Genomic DNA, 24663 nt, shown 5'->3' on the forward strand with positions numbered 1-24663 from the left:
ATTCACTCGATCGAGTAGAAATTTTACTCGATCGAGTCCTTTCTTCAGCACTTTCACTCGATCGACCCCCAGAAATTAGTTGATCGAGTACTTTCTTTGTCGTCAGCTCTTTTTCTTCGACAGAACATTGTTCATCAGCAATATTTACCTTCCTCGGGTCTGATTTCAACACGTCCGATCCCTCATATTAACGACCGCTCCTCAAATTAATTAAATTTACCGTCTCATGTGGATTTTTATTAGCTTGTGACGGTAAATGACCCGGTTTTCTTGTGGACTGGTTCGCGGCTAACTGGGCAACTTAAGTTTCAAGTGCCTTGATAGATGCATATTTTTGTTGATCACTCAGCTACCACTCCTTTTTAAAAGACTTCAACATTGTCTTTAACTCACCTATCTCACTTACCCAACCAGAAGATGATGCACCGTGATTGGGAGGAGGGAAGGAAGGAGGCTTCTGAAAGCCCTGTTGATTCTTATGAGGATGGACATATGGCTGCTGCTGCTGCGGAGTAGGGGTAGGATTGAGCACATTTTGACTTGTCAACCTCAAATTGGGATGGACTGCCCCTTGGTTGTTATAATAGGAACCCCCTCCTTGCCTGTATTATTGTAAAGCAAGGACCTGTTCCTTCTCTGTAAGACAGCCAACGTCTGAGGCTCCTACACCTCTCACTTGTGACGGTCTCCCCTCTAGTAAGCAAATGGACCGTCTGAGGCTCCCCAGCAGAATGCAGCTCCAACTTATCAAACCTAGCATTCATGGCTTCCAGCTGAGCCACAACTTGCTTATCGACTGCATGAACTGTTCTAAAACCATCTCTCGGATTCCCATACTCAACACAGTGGGTCACCATCTCTTCAATATGGGCCAATCCCTTATCATCGTCAGTGTTCTTTTAAAATCTTCCGCTGGATGATGCATCAAGTATGGCTCTTTGATCATCGTAAAACCCATTGTAGAACTGATTGGACAGAAACCACAGATCAAAACCATGGTGAGGAATTGACCTCACCAACCTCTTGAAACGGCACCATGCTTCATAGAGAGTTTCATCAGATGCTTGCTTAAAACTAGTAATCTTGGCCCTCAGCTGATTAGTGCGCTGTGGAGGGAAATCTCTCTTATAAAAAGCAAGAGAAAGGGTCTCCCAGTTAGTAACCCCTGCGGCCGTGCGGTCCAAATCAGTCAGCCACTCCCTGGCTAAGTTAGTCAAAGAAAAAGGAAACAGAACCTCCTAAACTTGTCTTGAGTTACCCCCTTTGTGGCGGGGATAGTAGAACAATAGTCCGTAAAGACCTCCATATGCTTCCTCGGGACTTCACCTGCCACACCTTTAAAGAGATTTCTCTCCACCAGATTGATATAGGAAGGGCGGATGTCAAATGTATTCCCATCCTCAGTCTGGACATTGAAACCCTTTGGAATTGATGATGCTTTAAGCTCCGAATAACTAGCAATATTCGGTATCTTTACTGGTTGGTTTACGGAACTGAAAGTGTCTTCTTCAAAAGATGGATTTTCTGTAAATAGGAAATGCTGAAGCTCTGGTTCGAAAGTACTTAAGTCATCCTTTCGTGATTCTCTTTGCAGACGGCGTCTATGTCTGAACAGTCTCTCTGGCTCAGAATCAGCTGAAACTAACTAAAACATGTCTGACCTGGGCATACACAACACTGAAAGAAAATAAATAAGAACTGCCTCAAGGAATGAAAATTCCCTAAGACGGATAAAATAAACGAAACAAAGACAGATAGGGCAATTGCCTCCCCAGCAACGGCGCCAAAAGTTGACAGGGCTATCGTGTACCTATCAAAAATAACTAACTAAACTAACTATATAGCTAGGGAAGTCAGTTCGATCTCCTCAGGGAGGCAATTAAGGCAGAAAAATGGGGGCGCGGGGGGGGGGGGGGGGGGTTATATTTAGTTTCTAAACTAAAAAGGTTTAAAGGAAGAGAAATAAGGAAAGAGCAATTAAGGCAGAAAAATAGAATTAAACTATCAAATAGAGAAGGGACATGTCAGGATTTCGGTTCACTACGGTAGTCCAGTGACTCAACTATAAACAACTTAGATAAATTACTGCGAGACGGATATGGAAAGGTCCTTCCGGTCCACTTTCTATCCTAAATTACCACTAACTTAACTTTCGTCCTCGTCAGGGTAGTCTACTGTTCATAGCAGGCCTATTTAGTCTAATCTTCCGATCTAGGAATAAATTTAACCAGATTAAAAAGGTGACTCAGAAGCGTGCACTCAACTAAGTCGGTAAATACAGTTATATTGCTATGGGGACAGAGTCTCACAAATAATTCATCCAACTTATTTACTACATCGTCACATTTTTACCGTAGATTCCCTAATCCTAACATGAAACAGATTAGCTACTCATGCTATTAATATTGTCAGAACTAATAACGATGAACAAACTAATATTCAACATGATAAAACAATAATTAAATTGCATAAAAAGTAATTAGGGAAGAAATTAAAAGGAAACAAAACAAGCAATTAAAGTAAATAAAAGAGAGATTAATATTAAAAGGGAGAAAGAGATTACAATCGCAAGAATCCGGCGTAAAGAACAAACAAATCCGAGCGAGACAATCCGAAAGCAAAAGTTACAGTAGAGAAGAAAAAGTAACACAGTCTTTTTTGTGAATAAAATGAATGATATATAAAACTTAGATAGAATAGAAATAGATCCAAGATGCTAATGACCTAGTTAACGTGCGTTTAAATAGAAAAGCTACTACGTTCAATAACTAAAACAAGTTCACGGGCTAATTAAAGCCCACGAAAGCCAAAACCACTCGATCGAGTAGTCTAAAACCACTCGATCGAGCATTTCTCCAGATAATCTACTCGATCGAGTAGAATTGTTACTCGATCGAGTAACCTCAATTTCCAACACTTCTTGATCGAGCATAAAACTACTCGATTGACCAACTCCCGCCATACAAACCACTCGATCGAGTAATAAAACAGCTCGATCGAGTATTCTTCTTTCAAATCAGCTCAAACTCATGACCGACTGCCTCGTAGACCGTTCCTTCACGCATCCCAATGCAATATCTCGCTCTGGAAACGTCTCCTCAAAATGCATGCAAAAAGGTCGAAAATGGTACGATTCCATTACTTTCGCGTTCATTTCTACAAAATGGACAAAACGAACCAAAGTTGCCAATTTGGGGCATAATGCAATATAAATAGTACGAAAGTACATAGAAATACGTGCTAAAATAGGCTAAAAAGACTATACCAAATGCACGTATCACCTGCTAGCAGCAAACAAGATAAGAGAGGTAAAATACCTAGAGTGACTATCAAACGTGGTGGTAGTGCCCAAAAAGAATGGAAAGTGGAGAGTATGCGTGGACTTCACCGACCTCAACAAGGCATGCCCTAAGGATCTCTTCCCGCTACCACACATTGACGCAATGGTGGATGCGACAACTCGACATGAAATGTTAACATTCATGGATGCTTGGAGTGGCTACAATCAAATTAAGATGGATCCTGCCGATCAAGAGAAGACAACATTCATGTCTGAAAGAGGAATATACTGTTACAATGTCATGCCCTTCGGCCTGAAAAACACAGGGTCCACATATCAAAGGTTGGTCAACCGTATGTTCAAAGAACAAATAGGAAGAACCACGGAGTTATATATTGACGATATGGTGGTGAAGTAAGAGAAAGCTACGGATCACATGCAGCACCTGGCAGAAACATTCTGCACGCTCAGAGAATACAAAATGAAGCTAAACCCGTCTAAGTGCACCTTTGGAGTTTCCTCCGGCAAATTTTTAGGCTACATTGTTACTCAAAGAGGAATAGAAGCCAGTACCGAGCAGATTAAAGCCATATTACAGCTAAAGTCACCAGAAAAACCAAAGGATGTATAAAGGCTTGCTGGCAAAGTGACAGCTTTGAGCAGGTTCGTCTCAAGATCCTAAGACAAGTGCAGACTCTTCTACGATATATTGAGAAAGAGCCAGAAGTTGGAGTTGACTGCAGACCACGAGCAGGCATTCAGAGAGCTGAAGCACTACCACAATAACCCGCCATTAAAACCAGAGCAAGGAGAACCATTGTTCCTTTACCTAGCCGTCACAGAGGTGGTAGTAAGCACAATTCCGGTAAGAGAGCAGGACAAGGAGCAAAAGCCAGTCTATTATATAAGCAAGTCTCTGCTGCCAGCAGAGACCAGGTACACATCTCTTAAAAAATTAGTACTACCACTGGTAATTATATCTTACAAACTGCGCCCCTACTTTGAGTCCTACACCATACATGTTGTAACCAATTACCTATTGAAATCCGTAATGAGGAAGCCTGAGTTGTCAGGCAGAATGTCAAAGTGGTCCGTACATCTTAGTGGATACGACATCAAGTATAATCCAAGAAGAGCAATAAAGTCGTAGGCACTGGCAGACTTTGTGTCAGACTTTAGCCCAGCTATCCAGAATGTGGCAGGCGAAGAGATCCTAACCCTCAAAGGGAACAAGGAAGCCGAAGTCTGGCAGATGCACATTGATGGAGCCTCCAACCAAAGAGGGGGAGATGTAGGACTAATCATGCGATCACCGAAGGGAGATCTGATAGCACAAGCAGTAAGATGTGAATCTTTGCTAATAGTTAACCATCGGAATGAAGAATTTATATCCAGGGAGACAAAAATGATCACCTACTTGAAAGTGGCGAAGGAGCTAAAACACAAATTCAAAGATTATAAGCTCAAGCAGATCCCAGAGATCAGAATGTGGAGGCAGATGCCCTAGCAACTCTAGGGGCAACCTTCAAGCCAGCTGAATTGTCCAGCATCCCCATCGCGCACATGCTAGAAGCTTCTATCGAAAAATTAGAAGAAGTGCACAGAGGGGAGCTGGAAGACCAGCAAGATGGGGCAGTAGTTCAATCAGCTACAGCTGCCCAGCCAGACAATCATCCAGCTGATCAGGCATATGACTGGGACTGGCGGACACCATACCTAGATTGGCTGCAACACAGCAAGCTGCCAAATGACAAGAAGAAGATAAGAGGTTTTAAAATGAAAGCCTCCAGATTCATACTAATTGACAATGTGCTTTTCAGAAAATCGTTGGCAGGACCCTACTTAAGTTACCTAGATAAGCAAGAGGCACAGACTGTGTTGCATGCCCTCCATAGTGGCAAATGTGGTAACCATGCAGGGGGCAGAAGTCTGTCAAACAAAGCCCTCAGACACGACTACTTTTGGCCTACAATGAGGGGAGACTCGGTAGAATATGCCCTCAAGTGTGACGCCTGCCAGCGCTCAGCGCCAATGATCCATCAGCCGGCAGAGCCTCTACATCCCAGCATTTCTCCCTGGCCGTTCATGACATGGGGAACGGATATAATGGGTCCTCTAGCTAGAGTCACAGGAAACAGAATATGGATGCTAGCAATGACAAACTATTTCTCCAAATGGATAGAAGAAGAAGCATTCTTAGAAGTGAAAGACAAATAGGTCATCTCTTTCATTAAGCGTAATATCATCTGCAGGTTTTGTATCCCATCAGAAATCATATGTGACAACGGATCACAATTCATCTCAGACGATGAGGAGGGATACTGTGTCAGATGGAACATCACTCTAATGAAATCAGCACTTAGGACTCCAAACTCCAACGGACAAGCTGAATCCAGGAATAAAATCATCATGGACAACTTGAGAAGCATGCTACAGGAGTTAGTAGGAAAGTGGGCAGATGAATTGCCACTAGTGTTATGGTCAGACAGAACGACACCAAAGACGGCGACAGGCCAAACACCCTTCAGCCTTGTGTTCGGTGCAGAAGCAGTAATTCCATCAGAGGTTTTAGTTCCAACTCACAGGTGTAGATCTATAACAGGGGAACAGAACAGTGCAGATATGATCAGGAGCCTGAACATGATAGACGAGCTGCGAGCAAGTGCAGATATACGTCTGGCAACCTACAAGCAGTTAGTCGCCAGAAGTTACAACAAGAATGTAAAAGTAGGCTCCTGGAGGTAGGAGACCTGGTTCTCCGTGAAGTGTTCCAGAACACAAAGAATCGTAAGGCAGGCAAATTCGCCTATAAATGGGAAGGACCATACTAGGTAGAAGGCATTGTTGGCCATGGTGCGTACAGATGGCATACTACCAATTTTGTGCCATTTTCGTTTCTTTTATTTCTTTAAACTTTGAAAACTACTATTGGAGTTATGTGGTCTGTAAGCTTCCTGGCACCACAATTGCTCTGGCACCCCATGAGATGGCATCAGGTACTTCACATCGTTCTGGTAGGATTTCTATTTTTAGGATTCTCTAAATGCATCACTCTGAATTCTAACATCTATGGTACATTAAAAATGTAGCTAGCATGACTGGCAGTTGCAAACGCGGGGTGACACGGCACTCCAACATGCCTAACCTACATTTCTCCATTAGGAGCACCCTCACCAGGCGGCCTGTGGAACATACGAAAGGGAGCCTGGCTGATAGCTGAAAGCTTATCTAGCTACCCTGGATACAACCCCCTATATGTAGCTCGCAATCAATGCAATTAATCAGGGCCCCATCATGCATACACACACGTATGGAACGCAGGGATCTCTGAGCTACCAGAATCCTGCAACGTCCCATTGGTCTAAGAATGACGATAAACTTGCCTAAGGTACGCCCCTGTCGTCTTTAAATATGATGAACACACCTTGTGTCATGAACAAGGTTAAGTAGTCATAATGCGGCATACGCCTAAATCAGTCATCAGACTGACACGACAGCTACCTGAGTCGAAATCAGCCTTTTCAGGCTGACATGACTGGTTTAAATCACCCTAAAGGTAAACACGGCCACCTCACCCAAAATGCAGAATACGCCTAAATCAGTCATCAGACTGACACGGCAGCTAGCTGAGTCTAAATCAGCCCCTTTAGGCTGACACGACTAGCCTAAATCAGCCAGTAGGTTGACACGACAGCTTCCTAAGCTATGTATAAAAGTAAGTAATAAGCCACACAACATATGACGAAACTTGCCAAATTAAGGCAAGGGGCATTTCAAAAAGTTGGCCAAAAACAGGGCCCCAAGTTCAAACCGCCACCACGGCGAGGAAACGCAAACAGAAAGGTGTTTAAAAATTTTACAAGTTTTCCCATACAAGGTTAGACCACCATCCAAAATAGTTTAAAAATAAAAAGCTTTTAACTTTAGGTCACATTGATGACCTCCACTTCTGGCACCTCCTTTGCCTCCTCCTACTGACTTCCCATTTCAGGAAAAGGACCACCTTTCACATCCCCCGGCAACAGCAACATCCTGAGCTCCCTCAGCAACAACAGCCTCCTGAAATGAGCCAGCACCCCCAGCAGCTTTATGTTCCGCCATCGCAGGATAATTCACCTCGCCGACTTCAGGCAACAGGACGCTCAAATCAGGCTGGACATGATATAGGATCTCCAGCTGCCTCTCTTCCTCCTCAATAGCTTGCAAGGTTGGAGCTTCGTCAAGTGCAGCACGCATTTCACTGATCTTTCCCCGCCAGGTAGCATAGGTAACAATATTGGTGGCCAGGGAAATCAGCTCGCTAGTCCTCTCGTCAGAACGATTGAGAGAGTCGGAGAAGGTACTGCACACTTCCGGGGTACGCGCCAGCTGATCAGCTCCGTCCTTTAACTTCTTCTTGGCACCAGCAAGCTCTGCTTTCACCTCTACCATCCGTCCCCTCAAGTCAGAACACTGCTACTCCAACTCAGCAACGGTACCAGTCAGCTCCTGGTTCCTGGCTAGTAGCCCTACTGGTAGTCTGGACCACGTTAATCATCTTCCTATTATATAGAGCTGACTGGAGGGCCTAAAGGCAGAAAGAGAAGAGTTAGGAGGTTTGATATAAATAATTCAGAACAGGTAGAAGAGAAAGGACGCTCACCATAAAGGCATTGTGCAGAACATTCTCAGCCATCTTCTCGGGGGAGAATTCTGAGAAAGCCTCCGCCAAATAAGGGAAGAGAATCTGGTCGATCTCAGGCTAGTAGGGTACCTTATCAATGTTCCTAAAACCATTAGGGAAGTGAGCAATAATGCCGCCACTAGCCGCAGCAGGAGGACTAGTAGGTGGAGTAGGAGGATGACGGGATAACGGGCTGACTTCTAAAGGTTTAGGGTGAATGGTACTGGAATAGGTAGGAGGAGATTGGAAGGATGCAGCAGGGGCACTCCTCTTGGAGGTAGAAGCTACGTCAGGGCTTGCAGCAGTTCTTTTTCTTTTAGAGCTCTGGAGGATGGCCTCCAAAGGGTCAAATATTGAGCCTGCAAGCAGTCAGATTTCAGAGACCAGAAACACCAGATCGGCAGCAAGATTACGTACAAACAAAGATAGCGTGAATGACAGCACAAAGTGGCTTACTAGAAGATATGCTGTGAGATGATTGATGTGGATTGAAGGAGGAGGCAGGTGAGAAGCCGAGTAGCAGGTCAGCAAACTTTCTCTCAGACTGGGGGATGCAGAATAGCTTGTTGCGAGCAGATAATGGGTCACCCAGACGAATTAGATGGCAGGGACCTACACGAAACCAAAACGTAAGCCAATAAGCATTAAGAGAAACAAATAAGGCGTTAGGAGAGCCATTTACTCGAGGTAATAACCCATTCTTCGAAGATGTAGTCAGCAGGCGGTTGGATGGAAGCCTTCCATACATAGAATAAGTCCTCAAACTACTTCTCATCCCTGGATTTTGACACGTGCCTGAAGGGGGTTTCACCAGAGCCCCGGAAAGAAAATTGGCCTCTTCCTAGAGACCTGATTTCGTACATATAAGCCAGATTTGCCCAAGGAGATGGAGCTGCCGGTATTCTGACTAGCAGTTAGAGAGTAGAGGAGAGCCCTCCAAATATTGGCAGAAAATTGTGCCATGGCGAAGTTATTGGTGCAAAGGATGTCTTGCATGAGTTTTGGGAAAGGGAAGCGAAGACCGTACCTAAACGGATAAAGGTAAAAGCAAACCCATCCCGGCCGGATGGCATCTGCCTTTTGGCCCGGCTCCGGGATAGTAATATCAACCCCGTCAGCAAGACCAAGTAATCCCTTAATCAAGGGGATGTCGGTGGTAGTCAAAGAGGAGTTACAGTCATGAGGGTGGACGAAGAGATTACGAGAAGGGAAGACGGGATCCGGGTTTTGTTTGGCTGGGGCAGAGGTCGAAGTGGCGTGACGCGTTTTACCCATGGTCGGGAAAAACAAAAAAGAAAGGAGCAAAGAAAGATGGGAAGAAAGAAGTACCTGGGAAAGAACGACGGCGAAGGGGACAGAATCCGACGAAGAGTTAGAAGGTAGAAGAAGGGTTTTTGGAAGGTGGAGGTTTTAATTTTGGAGTTAATGAAATGGAGAGGGGAGTTAAGATTATAAACGAGGAGAGAGAAAAGAGAGCGCGAGAAATGAAGAGAGGAGGGAGGGGTAATGATGAGAGTTTAGGCATTTATGTGGAAGACGGCGAGGGACTTTCAAAAAGAAATGTACGTAATTCCTTACTCGACACCTCGAGACGTATCTCACAAGGAATTAGGGGCAAACTGTTTGGGCTAAAATCTAGACCTTATCCTAATAAGAGGCATGCCCACTTGGTTCTGCCTAAAGAGCTAGTTCGTGGAAGTAGATCAATCCCAAGGAGCCTAAGAGCAAGTGGAATCCGCCTAAGGAATTGGGCCAAGTAACACGTGACAGTGAGAAGGCCCGCTGACAAAGGAATCCCGTATGTTGGAAAGTCTTCAGGGAGATCTTAGGGAGAATTCAGGGATATTAGGGAGAATGGAGGAGGAATACTTGATTATGGAAAGAGTTGTGATAGGAGTAATATTCCATACCATAAACGAGGTAGGGCATATCTAGTGTTCCTACCCTATAAATAGCCAAGGAAACAAGCAAGAAAGGGCATTCAAGATCTTAAGCAAACACGCAACATATTGTGCTAGCTAAAATGCATTCCGTCTCCATTGTACTCATACTCTTATTAAACAAGCTAGTGCAATCCTTGGAAGGGTACCGTCCCTTCCCGCGGTCGTTTCCCACATTGGGTTTTCCGCGTCACCAAATCTCACGTGTCAATCTTTACTTACATATCTAGTTCCTTTACTTTACATTAAACACAAAAAATATTCGAACATACAATGAGTAAGACCACATTGACCACGCTTAACCTAATTCGGTAAAAATTACCAAAACAGAGCATGCTGATGCCTGAAGTCGGCGAGGTGAATTCTCCTGCGCTGGCAGAGCAGACATCTGCTGGGGATGCTGGCTCGTTTTAGGAGGCTGCTGTTACTGAGGGAGCTCAAGAGGCTGCTATTGCCGGGGGCGTGCAAGCTTGTCTTGTTCCTAAAATGGGAAGTCAGCAGGAGAAGGCAGTGGAGATGCCAGAAGTGGAGGTCATCAATGTGACCTAAAGTTAAAAGCTTTTTATTTTTAAACTTTTTGGATGGTGGTCTAACCCTGTAAGGGCAGACTTGTAAAATTTTTCAACAATTTTCTGTTTGCGTTTTCTCGTCGTGGTGGCGGTTTGTACTTGGGGCCATGTTTTTGGCCAACTTTTTGAAATGCCCCTTGCCTTAAATTGGCAAGTTTAATTTTCGTAATATCTTGTGTGTCTTGTTCCTTACTTTCATACTTAGCTTAGGAAGCTGCCATGTTAACCTACTGGCTGATTTAGGCTAGTCATGTCAGCCTGAAGAGGTAGATTTAGACTCAGCTAGGTGCCGTGTCAGTCTGATGACTTATTTAGGCGTATACCACATTTTGACTACTTGACGTTGTTCATGACGCAAGGTGTGTTCATCATGTTTAAAGCCGACAGGGGCGTACCTTAAGCAAGTTTATCGTCATTCTAGGACCGGTGGGACGTTGCAGGATTCTGGTTGCTCAGAGATCCCTGCGTTCCATATGTGTGTGCATGCATGCTGGGCCCTGATTAATTGCGTTAATTGCGAGCTACGTTCAGGGGGTGGTATCCAGGGTAGCTGGATAAGCATTCAGCTGTCAGCCAAGCTCCCTTTCGTATGTTCCACATGCCGCTTGGTGGGGTTGCTCCTAATGGAGAAATATAGGTTAGGTATATTAGAGTGTCGTGTGCCTGGTCACCCCGCGTTTGCAGTTGACAGTCCTGCTAGCTATACTTTCAATATACCATGGATATTAGAGTTCAGAGTGATGCATTTAAAGAAGCCTGAAAATAGAAAACCATATCAGAGCGATGTAAAGTACCTGATGCTGTCTCATGGGGGTGCCAGAGCAATTGTGGTCCCAAGAAGCTTATGGACCACACAACTCCGATAGCAGCTTTTAATGTTTTTTAAAGAAAGAAAAAGAAAACAACAGAAAATTGGTAGTATGCCTACTGAGTTTTTTTTTTTTTTTTTTTTTTGATTTTCTTAATATACTACGCTGTACAGTAAACTCTACTTATTATTATAAGTGATACCTCTTCAGGTGAAGTATGTTCCATGGCTTGTGTATGATTTGACCGTCCATAGTCATTAATCTGTACGCACCATGGCCAACAATGCCTTCTACCTAATATGGTCCTTTCCATTTATAGGCGAATTTGCCTGCCTTACGATTCTTTGTGTTCTGGAACACTTCACGGAGAACCAGGTCTCCTACCTCCGGGAGCCTGACTTTTATATTCTTGTTGTAACTTCTGGCGACTGACTGCTTGTAGGCAGCCAGACTTATTTCTGCACTTGCTCGCAGCTCGTCTTCATGTCCTGGCTCCTGATCATATCTGCACTGTTCAGTTCCCCTGTTATAGATTTATACCTGTTAGTTGGAACTAAAACCTCTGATTGAATTACTACTTCTACACCGAACACAAGGCTGAAGGGTGTTTGTCCTGTCGCCGTCTTTGGCGTCGTTCTGTCTGAATTAAACTGCCCACTTTCCTCCTAACTCATGTAGCCTGCTTCTCAAGTTGTCCATGATGATTTTATTCCTGGATTCAGCTTGCCCGTTGGACTTTGGAATCCTGGGTGCTGATTTCTTTAGAGTGATGTTCGATCTAGCACAGTATCCCTCCGCATCTTTGATATGAATTCTGATCCGTTGTTACATATGATTTCTGATGGGATATCAAACCTGCTGATGATATTACACTTAATGAAAGAGATAACTAGTTTGTCTTTCACTTCTGTGAATGCTTCTGCTTCTATCCATTTGGAAAAATAGTCTGTCATTGCTAACATCCATATTCTGTTTCCTGTGGCTCTAGGCAGAGGACCCACTATATCCATTCCCCATGTCATGAACGGCCAGGGAGAAATGATGAGCTGTAGGGGCTCTGCTGGCTGATGGATCATTAGTGCTGAGCGCTGGCAGGCGTCACACTTGCGGGCATATTCTGCCGAGTCTACCCTCATTGTGGGCCAAAGGTAGCCGTTTCTGCGGGCTTTGTTTGACAGACTCCTGCCCTCTGCATGGTTTCCACATTCGCCACTATGGAGGGCATACAACACAGTATGTGCCTTTTGCTTATTTAGGCACCTTAAGTAGGGTCCTGCCAATGATTTTCTGAAATGCACATTGTCAATTAGTATGAATCTGGAGGCTTTCATTTTAAAACCTCTTATCTCCTTCTTGTCATCTGGCAGCTTGCTGTGTCGCAGCCAATCTAAGTATGGTGTCCGCCAGTCCTAGTCATCTGCCTAATCAGCAAGCTGATCGTTTGGCTGAGCAGCTGTGTGGCCATCTATAGCTGATTGAACTGTTTCCTCATCTTGCTGGTCTTCCAGCTCCTATCTGACAAGTTCTTCTAATTTTTGGATAGTAGGTTCTAGCATGTGCACGATGGGTGACACGTCTGTCGTGTACCTGTCAAAAATAAACCAACTAAACTAACTATATAGCTAGGGAAGTCAGGTCGATCTCTAGAGGGAGGCAAGATATCTGTGAATGGTCCGTCTATTTGGTCACAAATGGGGGGGGGGGGGGGGGGGGTTGTTTGAATTGTTGTCTAAACTACAAAGTTTTAAAGGAAGAGAAATAAAGAGCAAGAGCAGTAAGGCAACAAATAAGGATTAAACTATCAGAAAGAGAGGGACATGTCAGGATTTCGGTTCACTACGGTAGTCCAGTGACTCAGCTGTAAATGATTCAGACGAATTATATGCGAGACGGATACAGAAAGGTCCTTTCGGTCCACTTTCTATCCTAAAATACCACTAACTTAACTTTCATTCTCATTAGGGTAGTCTACTATTCATAGCAGGCCTATTTAGTCCAATCTTTTGATCTAGGATTAATTTTAGCCAGATTAAAAGGTGACATAGAAGCGTGCACTCAATTAAGTCGATAAATATAATTAAATTGCTATGGTGACAGAATCTCACAATTCATTCATCTAATTCATTTACTACATTGTCACATTTCCTACCGCAGATCCCCTAATCCCAACATGAAAGGGGTTTAGCTACTCATGTCGCTAATTAAACTAACAGCAGATAAAATTCCAGCAGTAAACATTATGAAATAACAAGTAAATTGCATAAAAGAGAAATTAGGGCAGAGGGAAAAACGAAGCAAACAAGAAATTAAAGCGAACAAATGATTAATTATTATAAAGAGTAGAGAAAGGAATTACAATCAAGCGAATCCGGCGTAAAGAACACAAAATCCGAGTGAAATAAATCCGGAAGTAAGGTTACAGTGAAGGGAAAAGCAACGTAATAAGGTTTGATGTGTAAACTGCTTAAAGTAAAATGAATGTAGATAAAAGATGCCTAATAACCTAATTAACATAGGTTTAAATAGGAAAAGTAAATAAGTTTGCGGAATAAAACATAACACGGGCTAATAAAAGCCCATAACAGTGAAACCACTCGATCGAGTGGAATAAAACCACTCGATCGAGCAAACCTTCAGCAGCATCTACTCGATCGAGTAGAAAGTTACTCGATCGAGTAGCCCATCTTTCAGTAACTTAAGGATCGAGTAGAAATCTACTCGATCGACCATCCTGGGACGTAAAAACCACTCGATCGAGTGGTAAAACTGCTCGATCGAGTTCTTTGACTTTAAATCAGCTCAAGTCCGTGCCTGAATGCCTCGTAATCCATGCCAGGATGCTTCCCAATGCAGTATCTCACTCTGGAAAATCCCGTCTCCTCTAAATGCATGCAAAAAGGACAAAAAAGAGTACGATTCCACTACTTTTGCGTTCATTTCTACAAAATGGACAAAACGAACCAAAGTAGCCAATTCGGGCAAAATACCATAAAAACAGTATAAAAATACATAGGAATACGTGCTGAAATAGGCTAAAAAGACTCTACATTAGGCACGTATCAAACCTCCCCAAATCAAACCTTTACTCGTCCTCGAGTAAACTAAATGCAAACTAATGGAACGGAAAAGATAACTCAGAGCTAGCTATAACTTGTCTACTTGAACCAGTTTAATGCAACAAAAACTAACAGTTATAGCTAAGCAGTCAATACGCAAACGAATTATAAGCTGTTCAGAAATATAGCCCTATCGACCTTGCAAGACCAACAAAATCGGACTCTCTCGTGGTCACTCTTCTCTCATGAAGCAAAGGGTGAATATTATATGTAAAAGAGGGAAGAAAAGACAGTCACTCACCTAACTGCGACCTACATAGCATGCATGCAACAAAAATGAAAGACAATTCAAGCACTAATGCACACACTCCATCCAATAATGTCCGTCACAGCCGAGGGCTTGCAAATAATATGGGAATAGTGAGGTTCAGGTGAGAATGGCAAAACATGTTATGGAATTGTGGAGGTAAAAGCGTCAAGCTAGTTCCTAACAGGACCATAAATAAAATCCTCTGAATCTCAACTGACTGAAAAACTAAGTACAAGTGCCCTTCATTTGGCACAAAGCTCACTAAACTCAAACACAATCTCCTCAAAAATATAGAATAAGAATGGAGGAGTCAGACGGTCACAAACTTCCCTTTTTTAATACCGTCTGAAAGAACTAACTGAAATAAATCAACTCTTTTTTTTTTCAAACTCTTTTTCTTTTTTTTTTCTTTTTTTTTCTTTCTCACGTTCCAGCTTTCTTTCTTTTTCATTTTTTTTTTCATTTTTATCCTTTCCTTCTTCACGTCTTTCTTTTTTTTTCTTTTTCAATTCTTTTTTTTTTCGTTTTCTTTTTCCTTCCTTAATTTTCCAACAACTCCATACAAAAGAGATACGAGCCAAACTGCAGACGGAAACTCATACCACAAAAGACATACTAACTAGCTTGACTAGACAGGCTTAGTTTGGGATGTAGCTAATGGGTCAAAAAGGCAAGTTTTGGCTAATGTGGAGCTAAATGGGTGAAAAATATAAGGAAAGGGAAATTTTCAAGCACCTCCCTGCATGTGACACCAACCATAAACCCGAATATGTGCATTTAACAAGAAATTGAATGTCATAAAATTGCAAAAGAGACGAACATGCTATGCAAAGAGTACTATTCTCAATATTCCTAATGAACTGGTCATGAATGTTACCAGTTAATGGCTCTAAACCTCAGAATTTATCAAGTAGTTGCCAATTTTTAGGTCAAGTCTAAACAGTCAGCTATATTTGAACAGAAACTCGTAGACTATCGTTCCGACTCAACCTATATGCAAAAATAAACGTGAATATTTTTTTTTTTGCATTTTTTGCATTTTTTTTGTTTTTTTGATTTTTTAAGGAAATAAAATAAACGATGCAAAGCTGAAAATTAAACGTGAATGCAAAACAAATGCAAATGCAGACTCAAAAGGATGTAATACCCTCCTCAAACCAAAACGGACAACGCCCTCGTTGTCCTCCAGCATGCACCAGCAGATATATATAGGGGAACGGGAATGTATAACCAATAAGAAAAATAAAAGCAGTAAATAAAAGGAGACAAAAATAAAAGAGTAAGAGATACATACAAAATACGAACTTCCCCAAACCATCCAGAAAACTGGGGAAGTGAGTAGACCAGTAGCTACTCGTCGTCGTCGTCGTCGCTGTCACGGATCACCTTGACCCTGAACTCCGGGTCTCTCTCCTCCTCTGCTCCTCAGCGCGAGCTCTCTCCACTGCGACATTTGGGTCCTCGTCCTCCTCCTCGTCAGCAGACTCCGGGTACCCCTCAGCTGGGAACTGGAAGAAGAAAGGGTGTGGCCAACCCTCTGGGATCGGACGGTGTCGCCGCAAGTGGTACTCGTACAGAGGGTGTAAAGTAAGAGCCAAATCCCTCTCCATACGAGCCTGGCGCTCTGCAAGCTCAAGCAACAAACCGTAAATGGCGCCCCCTTGGTCCGGGACCGCGGGCGCCATAAAGGGAGGAGGTGGTACGAAAGTAGCCGGTAGGACCGGCTCAGCCTGTGTCTGGTCAGTGGGAGTGGGAGTAGGAGTGGTAGTAGTAGTGGGAGTAGGGGTCGGGATGGGAGTAGCTGTGGAAGGCTGGGTACTCCCTGAAGGTGTGGATCCCTCTCCGGTCTCAAGTCGCCGCTTCTTAGCGGCGGGTGCAGCAGGAGTAGGTCGGAGTGGAAGGTGAAAGTCAGGCAGTGGTGGCAGGCGGTGGCCCCTAGCAAAAGTGGGCAAGGCCTCAAGACGGGGGAGAGTCTCACAAGGTAAGTCTAGAGACAGGAAGCCGTCTATCTTCCATGTCTGGTAGTCTGGGGTCAGCAAATGCTGAGCAAGCATGGCATCCAGACTGAGTAGCCTCTCTCCGTCGAGCTACTGAAACTCACGAGGCCAAACGGGGAAAAGGCGACGGGCAAGAATGGTGCCTATGCCACCACAAGCAGCAGTTCCCGTCTCCTTCAGCCCCTGGCCCTAAAGGTACTGGGCGGTCAAGTAAGCTATGTTGAGGGTAAAAGGACCCTCACAGTCAACGTTCAGGTAACCGCCTAGGATGGAGAGGTTGGTGTTTGTCATGTTGTTTGGCTCCTTTCGGCTCAAAATAGTGCTCCCCATCAGTCTAAGGAAACAACGGACATGGGGAAGGTGGACCTGATGGAGCTTTCGCTCCACGTAGGTTGTCTGAGCTAAGGTCCTCCAAAGCTGACGGTGGACCTTCCTAGGGGCGGCAGTCGCGCCCGTAGAGGTAAGGCCAAGTAACCTACCAAACTCCCCTAAGGTCATCGGAAAAGTCCGGTTAAAAAACCGGAAGGACACTGAAGAACTATCGGGGTCAGCATCGTATGCCCCGGAGGAGAAGGTAAAGGAGCTGAGAAACAAAGGCTCAGCTCTAAAATGGCATGGCTGCTCATAGTGATGAGTCCGGCCATCCCCGTGCCCCGTAGTAAAGCACAAACCGACTCGTAAATGCCGAGTCTCTCAAGTGCCAATTTCTCTAGAAATCGGGAGGGTACATGCACACTGCCTAGCAGGTGATAAAACTTCTTACGATGTAAAGCATTAACAAAATGTACCTGCGGATAATCTGGGTGAGAGTCGAGGGAAGTGTCCTCTCGGACTGTGACCATGCCAGAAGTAGAAGCAACAACAGCTGAAGTAGAGGCAACAGAAGTGGAAGTGGCTGGAGCTGGCGTAGAACGAGACTGTCTACGACCCCGGCCTCTGGAACTCAAAGCAGAAGCCCGTGCTCGGACGGTGTGAGGAATCAGGGCTGCTCTAAAGGTAGCTGCGGCTGCTGGCGAGTCCACCACAGGTGTAAAAGTAAAGGCTGATGTAGAGGTAGTGGCTACTGTGGCCACCACTGAAGAAGAAGGACTAGCAGTGGTGGCCGTAGAGGAAGTGGCGGCCTGAACTGAGCTAGCAGCAAAGCTTGCTGGAGCAAAAACTATCCGTGTAGCTGAAACTAGGAACACTGGGGCTGCAGTAGTGACTAAAGCGGAGGTGGTGGCAACAGCAGGGGCCACCGTCTCACTCAAGGATGGGTTAGAAGTGGAGCTGGTGGAAGGTAGCGAGCTAGACTCCATCCTGTGAGCATAGGGCAGGGGACATGATAAAATAACAATGGCTAAACAGAGGCTAAAACAGCAAGAAATCTGCATGTGACAGCATTGCAATCCCTAAACAGTCGAAAAAAATCGACTTCAGCCCTTAAAATTCCTAAATTCCTCAAAAATTCCGAAATACAGCATGTAGGAAGCGATAGGAGACAGGATAGCAGGTATTGACAACAGTAATTAACAACAAGTGAGGTTAAATAAGTCATGAAAGCTTATAAACCGTCTGACAGTCGAAAAAAATAGTAGGACAGTCGAAACAATTCGACTAAAAATCGGCCCTACTCGCAAATCTCGCGCAATATTCGAATTAAACAAGCAACAATTATGAGGAATGGGGATTTATCATCAAGTAAGATAAGTAAGGGCAACAAAAACAATTAAAGGCGAAAAATTCGACCAACAGTGGATTTTCGAACCCTAATTTCAATTTTACCTCATAAAATTCCAAATAATCGAAATTAAAAAGCAATGAGGAAGTAGAAATCACTTACTTGATGATAGAAATCCTACAAATGCAATTAATCTTCAAAGAGCAAGCAAGAAAAGGCGATTTTTCGAATCGAAAAAATCGCAAACCCTAAACCCTTTTGAAAACCGTGAAAACGAGCACAAAACAAGGGGAAATTAAGGGGCTTTGAGAGATTAATTAGCAAACAACAGATTGTAGGAGGCGGATTTGGTATTTGAGCAATTAAAATGGAGATTGGGGTTGATTTTGATCGCAAATAGGAGGTGTTAGACGAAAAATAGGGGAAATGAGATAGAAATAAGAACAAAAGAGTTTAAGGAATAAAAACTCCTTGCGTCCTGTTGCATTTACTCGATCGAGTGGTTTTAAACCACTCGATCGAACACTCTGATGCTCTATCTACTCGATCGAGTAGAATTCTACTCGATCGAGAAGTCCCCTTTATTGCTTTACTCGATCGACTGGAAGAAGTGCTCGATCGACCATTTTTTCACTTGATCGAGCACAAAAAGTACTCGATCGAGCTCTTTTCTCGCGTAAGCTCTTTAATTTCGTCATTTCTTCCTTTGGAGTGCGTAAAACTTCCCCAATCCTGCATGAAAACACGTGCAAAAATTTCCCAAAATACCAAATACGCATGAAAACAGTCTATAGTCTTGAATCTACGCTAGAAACTGTCTAAAACTAATTATCCTAATTAAATGCAATAAAAAAAATTCAACAGAAATTTCAAAAATTATTTATTACAAGGTGTTACACGGGGCATTTCCCCGCTCACTTCCCAAAGCAATTCAGTAGCCCCTGGGAGGGCTCCTGACTAGAGGACGTCATCTCAGCAACGTTGACTGCCCTCTTCAACTTCCATGAGCTTGAGTTTAAATCATTTAAATCTCTAGGAGGGGAATAGTTCATATCCACATAAGCTCGAACTTTCCTCATCCTTGCTCCTTTATCACCGTCTTTAGCATCCTTACTTCCAATTTGATTGACAGTAATTGCACAGCACCCTTTGACAGCTCCTTCATCGCTTTTATATGTACCTGCAGCAAGGAAAACAGATGAACTTTCCTCCTTTTTGCTCTCAATCTGAGGCGGATGGGTAAAAATTGCAGCACAATACTCCAAATTTTCATCTGGAGGGTCAATAATAGGGTCAATAGACGAGAGGGCATTGCAAGGCTGAGCTTGCGTGGGAGCCCTCAGGAACTTAGACTGATGAAAAATCAGCTCCTCGTCCCCTACCTGAAAGTTCAAAGTTTTCCCCCCGACATCTATTACTGCACGTGCAGTAGGCAGAAATGGTCTCCCTAAAATAATAGGGGTGTGTGCATCTTCTGGATGCCTAAGACAACAAAATCAACGGGAATAAAGAAACTCCCGATCCTCACAGGTACGTCTTCTACTATACCTAGTGGCCGTGATACACTACGGTCGGCCATCTGGACTATCATGGTTGTGCAGCTCAGCTTTGTCAAACCAAGTCTCTTAGCCAGAGACAGCGGTAAGACACTCACGCTAGCGCCTAAATCGCATAGCGTGTTATCAATCAAATGGGTACCGATATGACACGGAATTGAAAAACTACCCGGGTCTGACTGCTTAGGAGGTAACTTATTTTGAAATAGGGCTGACTCCACCTTAGTTAAAGCTACGGTCTCACTATCACTAATGTTCCTCTTACGCGATAAAATCTCCTTCATAAACTTAAGATAGGAGGGTACCTTTGTCAGCAACTCGGTGAATGGCACAGTGGCTTCTAAGCTTTTCAGAAGTTCGACAAATTTGCCGAATTGTTGATTGGCTTTAGTGTTTTGCAAACGCCTCGGGAAGGGAACCGTGATGGGTATCTCGAGTCCCTTGTTTCTCTCTTCCAATGTGTCTTCCGGAGCAAGTTCTGTATCCTTTGGACGCTTCTTACCTCTCGAACGAGGTCTTTCCGGTGATTTATCGCTTAATCGAGTACTAGCAGGCTCTCGAATAAGTTTCCCATCATTAAAACTACTCGATCGACCAAATTGCCCATTCGATCGAGCAGTTTCTTCATCAAAACCAGTCGATCGAGTGAAATTTTCACTCGATCGAGCAACTCCATTTTGCTCTTCACTCGATCGAGTAGATAAACTACTCGATCGACCACCTTCTTTGCCAAATCTGCTCGATCGACCACCTAAAACCAGTCGATCGAGCACTTTCTTTGCCGTGATCTCATTTTCTTTGCCTAAACACTGTTCATCATCTGTTTTAGCCTTCCTCGGGTCTTATTTTTGCACTTCCGGTCCCTCAAATGAACGACCGCTTCTCAGATTGATGAAATTTACCGTCTCATGTAGATTCTTCTAATTTTGAGTCGGTAATTGACCCTGCTTTCTTGAGGATTGATTCATGGCTAATTGGGAAACTTGAGTTTCAAGTGCCTTTATGGACGCGTCTTTCTGTTGATCACTCAGCTGAAACTGCTTCGTAAAAGACTGCAACATAGACTTAAGCTCACCAATTTCACTCACGCCACAGGAAGATGATGCACCGTGATTGGGAGGAGCAAAGGAAGGAGGCTTCTGATAGCCTTGTTGATTCTTATATGGATGAACATACGGTTGCTACTGGTGCGGAGGAGGTGTAGGATTGAGCACATTTTGACTAGTCCATCTCAGATTGGGATGGACTGCCCCTTGATTATTGTAATTAGAACCCCCTCTTTGCCTATATTGCTGAAAGGCAAGGACTTTTTCCTTCTCCACAAGACAGCCAACAGCAGTGTGGCCATCATTACTCCCACAACTCTCACATAAAACAGTCTCTCCTCTAGTAAGAACATGGACCGTCTGAGGCTCCCCAGCAGCTTGTAATTCCAACTTGTCAAATCTAGCGTTCATGGTCTCCAGCTGAGCCAAAATCTGCTTATCCATTGTATGAACTGTTCTAATCCTATCCCTCGGGTTTCCATACTCAGCACTGTGATTCGCCATCTCCTCAATAAGGGACCATCCCTTATCGTCATCGGTATTCTCCTGAAATCTCCCACTGGATGCCGCATCAAGTATGGCTCTGTGGTCGTCATACATCCCATTGTAGAACTGATTAGATATGAACCATGGGGCAAAACCGTGGTGAGGGATAGAGCTCACCAATTTCTTGAATCGGGACCATGCCTCGTAGAAGCTCTCATCGGGATTCTGTCTGAAACTAGTAATCTTGGCCCTCAGCAGATTGGTGCGTTGTGGAGGGAAATATCTTTTGTAAAAGGCAAGAGCAAGAGACTCCTAATATGTAACCCCAGAAGCTACGCGCTCCAAGTCAGTCAGCCACTCCCTGGCTGAGTCAGTCAAAGAGAAAGGAAATAGAACCTCCTTAATCTTGTCTTGCGTTACCCCCTTAGTGGCGGGGATAGTAGAGCAGTAATCTGTAAAGATAACCATGTGCTTCCTCGGATCTTCACCTGCCACGCCATTATAAAGGTTCCTCTCCACCAGATTGATCTAAGAAGGACGGATTTCAAATGTATTCCCATCCTCCGCCTGAAGATTGAAACCCTTTGGAATCGAGGTGGCTTTGGGCACTAAATGACTAGAAAGTTTCGGCATCTTTACTGTAAAAATCGGACTGTCTTCTTTGAAAAGAGAGTGATGTAACTCTGGCTCGAAAGTACTCAAGTCTTCCTTTCGTGATTTCCTCTGCAGACGGAGTCTATGCCTGAATAGTCTCTCTGACTCTGAATCAGCTGAAACTAATTCACACCTGTCTGACCTGGGCATAAACAAACTGAGAGAAAATGAATAAGAACTGCCTCAAGGAATAGAAATTCCCTGAGACTGGTAAAATAAATGAATCGAAAAATAGATAGGGCAATTGCCTCCCCGGCAACGACGCCAAAATGTGACACGTCTGTCGTGTACCTGTCAAAAATAAACTAACTAAACTAACTATATAGCTAGGGAAGTCAGGTCGATCACCACAGGGAGGCAAGATATCTGTGAATGGTCCGTCTATTTGGTCACAAATGGGGGGGGGGGTTGTTTGAATTGTTGTCTAAACTACGAAGTTTTAAAGGAAGAGAAATAAAGAGCAAGAGCAGTAAGGCAAGAAATAAGGATTAAACTATCAGAAAGAGAGGGACATGTCAGGATTTCGGTTCACTACGGCAGTCCAGTGACTCAGCTGTAAATGATTCAGAGGAATTATATGCGAGACGGATACGGAAAGGTCATTTCGGTCCACTTTCTATCCTAAAATACCACTAACTTAACTTTCATTCTCATTAGGGTAGTCTACTGTTCATAGCAGGCCTATTTAGTCCAATCTTTCGATCTAGGATTAATTTTAGCCAGATTAAAAGGTGACATAGAAGCGTGCACTCAACTAAGTCGATAAATATAGTTAAATTGCTATGGTGACAGAATATCACAATTCATTCATCTAATTCATTTACTACATTGTCACATTTCCTACTGCAGATCCCCTAATCCCAACATGAAAGGGGTTTAGCTACTCATGTCGCTAATTAAACTAACAGCAGATAAAAGTGCAGCCGTAAACATTATGAAATAACAAGTAAATTGCATAAAAGAGAAATTAGGGGAAAGGGAAAAACGAAGCAAACAAGAAATTAAAGTGAACAAATGATTAATTATTATAAAGAGTAGAGAAAGGAATTACAATCAATCGAATCCGGCGTAAAGAACACAAAATCCGAGTGAAATAAATCCGGAAGCAAGGTTACAGTGAAGGGAAAAGCAACGTAATAAGGTTTGATGTGTAAACTGCTTAAAGTAAAATGAATATAGACAAAAGATGCCTAATAACCTAATTAACATAGGTTTAAATAGGAAAACTAAATAAGTTTGCGGAATAAAACATAACACGGGCTAATTAAAGCCCATAACAGCGAAACCACTCGATCGAGTGGAATAAAACCACTCGATCGAGCAAACCTTCAGCAGCATCTACTCGATCGAGTAGAAAGTTACTCGATCGAGTAGCCCATCTTTCAGCAACTTAAGGATCGAGTAGAAATCTACTCGATCGACCATCCTGGGACGTAAAAACCACTCGATCGAGTGGTAACTGCTCGATCGAGTTCTTTGACTTCAATTCAGCTCAAGTCAGCGCTTGAATGCCTCGTAATCCGTGCCATGACGCTTCCCAACGCAGTATCGCACTCTCGAAAATCACGTCTCCTCTAAATGCATGCGAAAAGGACGAAAAAGAGTACGATACCACTACTTTCGCGTTCATTTCTAAAAAATGGACAAAACGAACCAAAGTAGCCAATTCGGGGCAAAATACCATAAAAACAGTATAAAAATGCATAGAAACACGTGCTGAAATAGGCTAAAAAGACTATATATTAGGCACGTATCAATGGGGATGTTGGACAGTTCAGTTGGCTTGAAAGTTGCCCCCAGAGTTGCTAGGGCATTTGCCTCCATATTATGGTCTCTAGGGATCTGCTTGAGCTTGCAATCTTTAAATTTCTGTTTCAGCTCCTTCGCCACTTTCAAGTAGGCGATCATCTTCGAGTCCCTGGCTATGAATTCATCATTCACATGGTTAACTATTAGCAAAGAGTCACTGGATATTTGTAGGTTCCTGACTCCCAACTCCAGGGCTAGCTGCATTCCTAGTATTAAGGCTTCGTGTTCTGTTTTATTGTTAGTTGCCTTAAATTCACATCTTACTGCTTGTGCTCTCAGATCTCCCTTCGATGATCGCAGGATTAGTCCTACACCTGCCCCCCTTTGGTTGGAGGCTCCATCGATATGCATCTGCCAGACTTCTACTTCCTTGTTCCCTTTGAGGGTTAGGATCTCTTCGTCTGCCAGATTCTAGATAGCTGGGATGAAGTCTGACACAAAGTCTGCCAGTGCCTGCGACTTTATTGTTATTCTTAGATCATACCTGATGTCGTATCCACTAAGATGTACAGACCACTTTGACATTCTGCCTAACAGCTCATGCTTCCTCATTACGGATTTCAATGGTAATTGGTTACAACATGTATGGTGCTGGACTCAAAGTAGGGGCGCAGTTTGTAAGATGCGATTACCAATGCTAGTACTAATTTTTCAAGAGATGTGTACTTGGTCTCTGCTGGTAGCAGAGACTTGCTTACATAATAGACTGGCTTTTTCTCTTTGTCCTGCTCTCTGACCAGAACTGCGCTTACTACTACCTCTGTGACAGCTAGGTAAAGGAACAATGGTTCTCCTTGCTCCGTTTTTGATAGTAATGGCGGGTTGCTG

At 43.6% G+C, this 24663-nt stretch overlaps 2 non-coding genes across 2 annotated transcripts; both read left to right on the forward strand.

Moving 5' to 3' along the window:
• Nucleotides 1-990: 990 nt before the first annotated feature.
• Nucleotides 991-1096, forward strand: LOC141644849 (small nucleolar RNA R71). The gene has a single exon (XR_012544453.1). It is a non-coding gene; the product is annotated as a small nucleolar RNA R71 (small nucleolar RNA).
• A 20427-nt stretch (nt 1097-21523) lies between these two features.
• On the forward strand, nt 21524-21630 carry LOC141645134 (small nucleolar RNA R71). The gene has a single exon (XR_012544721.1). It is a non-coding gene; the product is annotated as a small nucleolar RNA R71 (small nucleolar RNA).
• Nucleotides 21631-24663: the final 3033 nt, after the last annotated feature.

This window comes from Silene latifolia, chromosome 2, assembly GCF_048544455.1.
Source record: "Silene latifolia isolate original U9 population chromosome 2, ASM4854445v1, whole genome shotgun sequence".
Lineage (NCBI taxonomy): Eukaryota > Viridiplantae > Streptophyta > Magnoliopsida > Caryophyllales > Caryophyllaceae > Silene > Silene latifolia.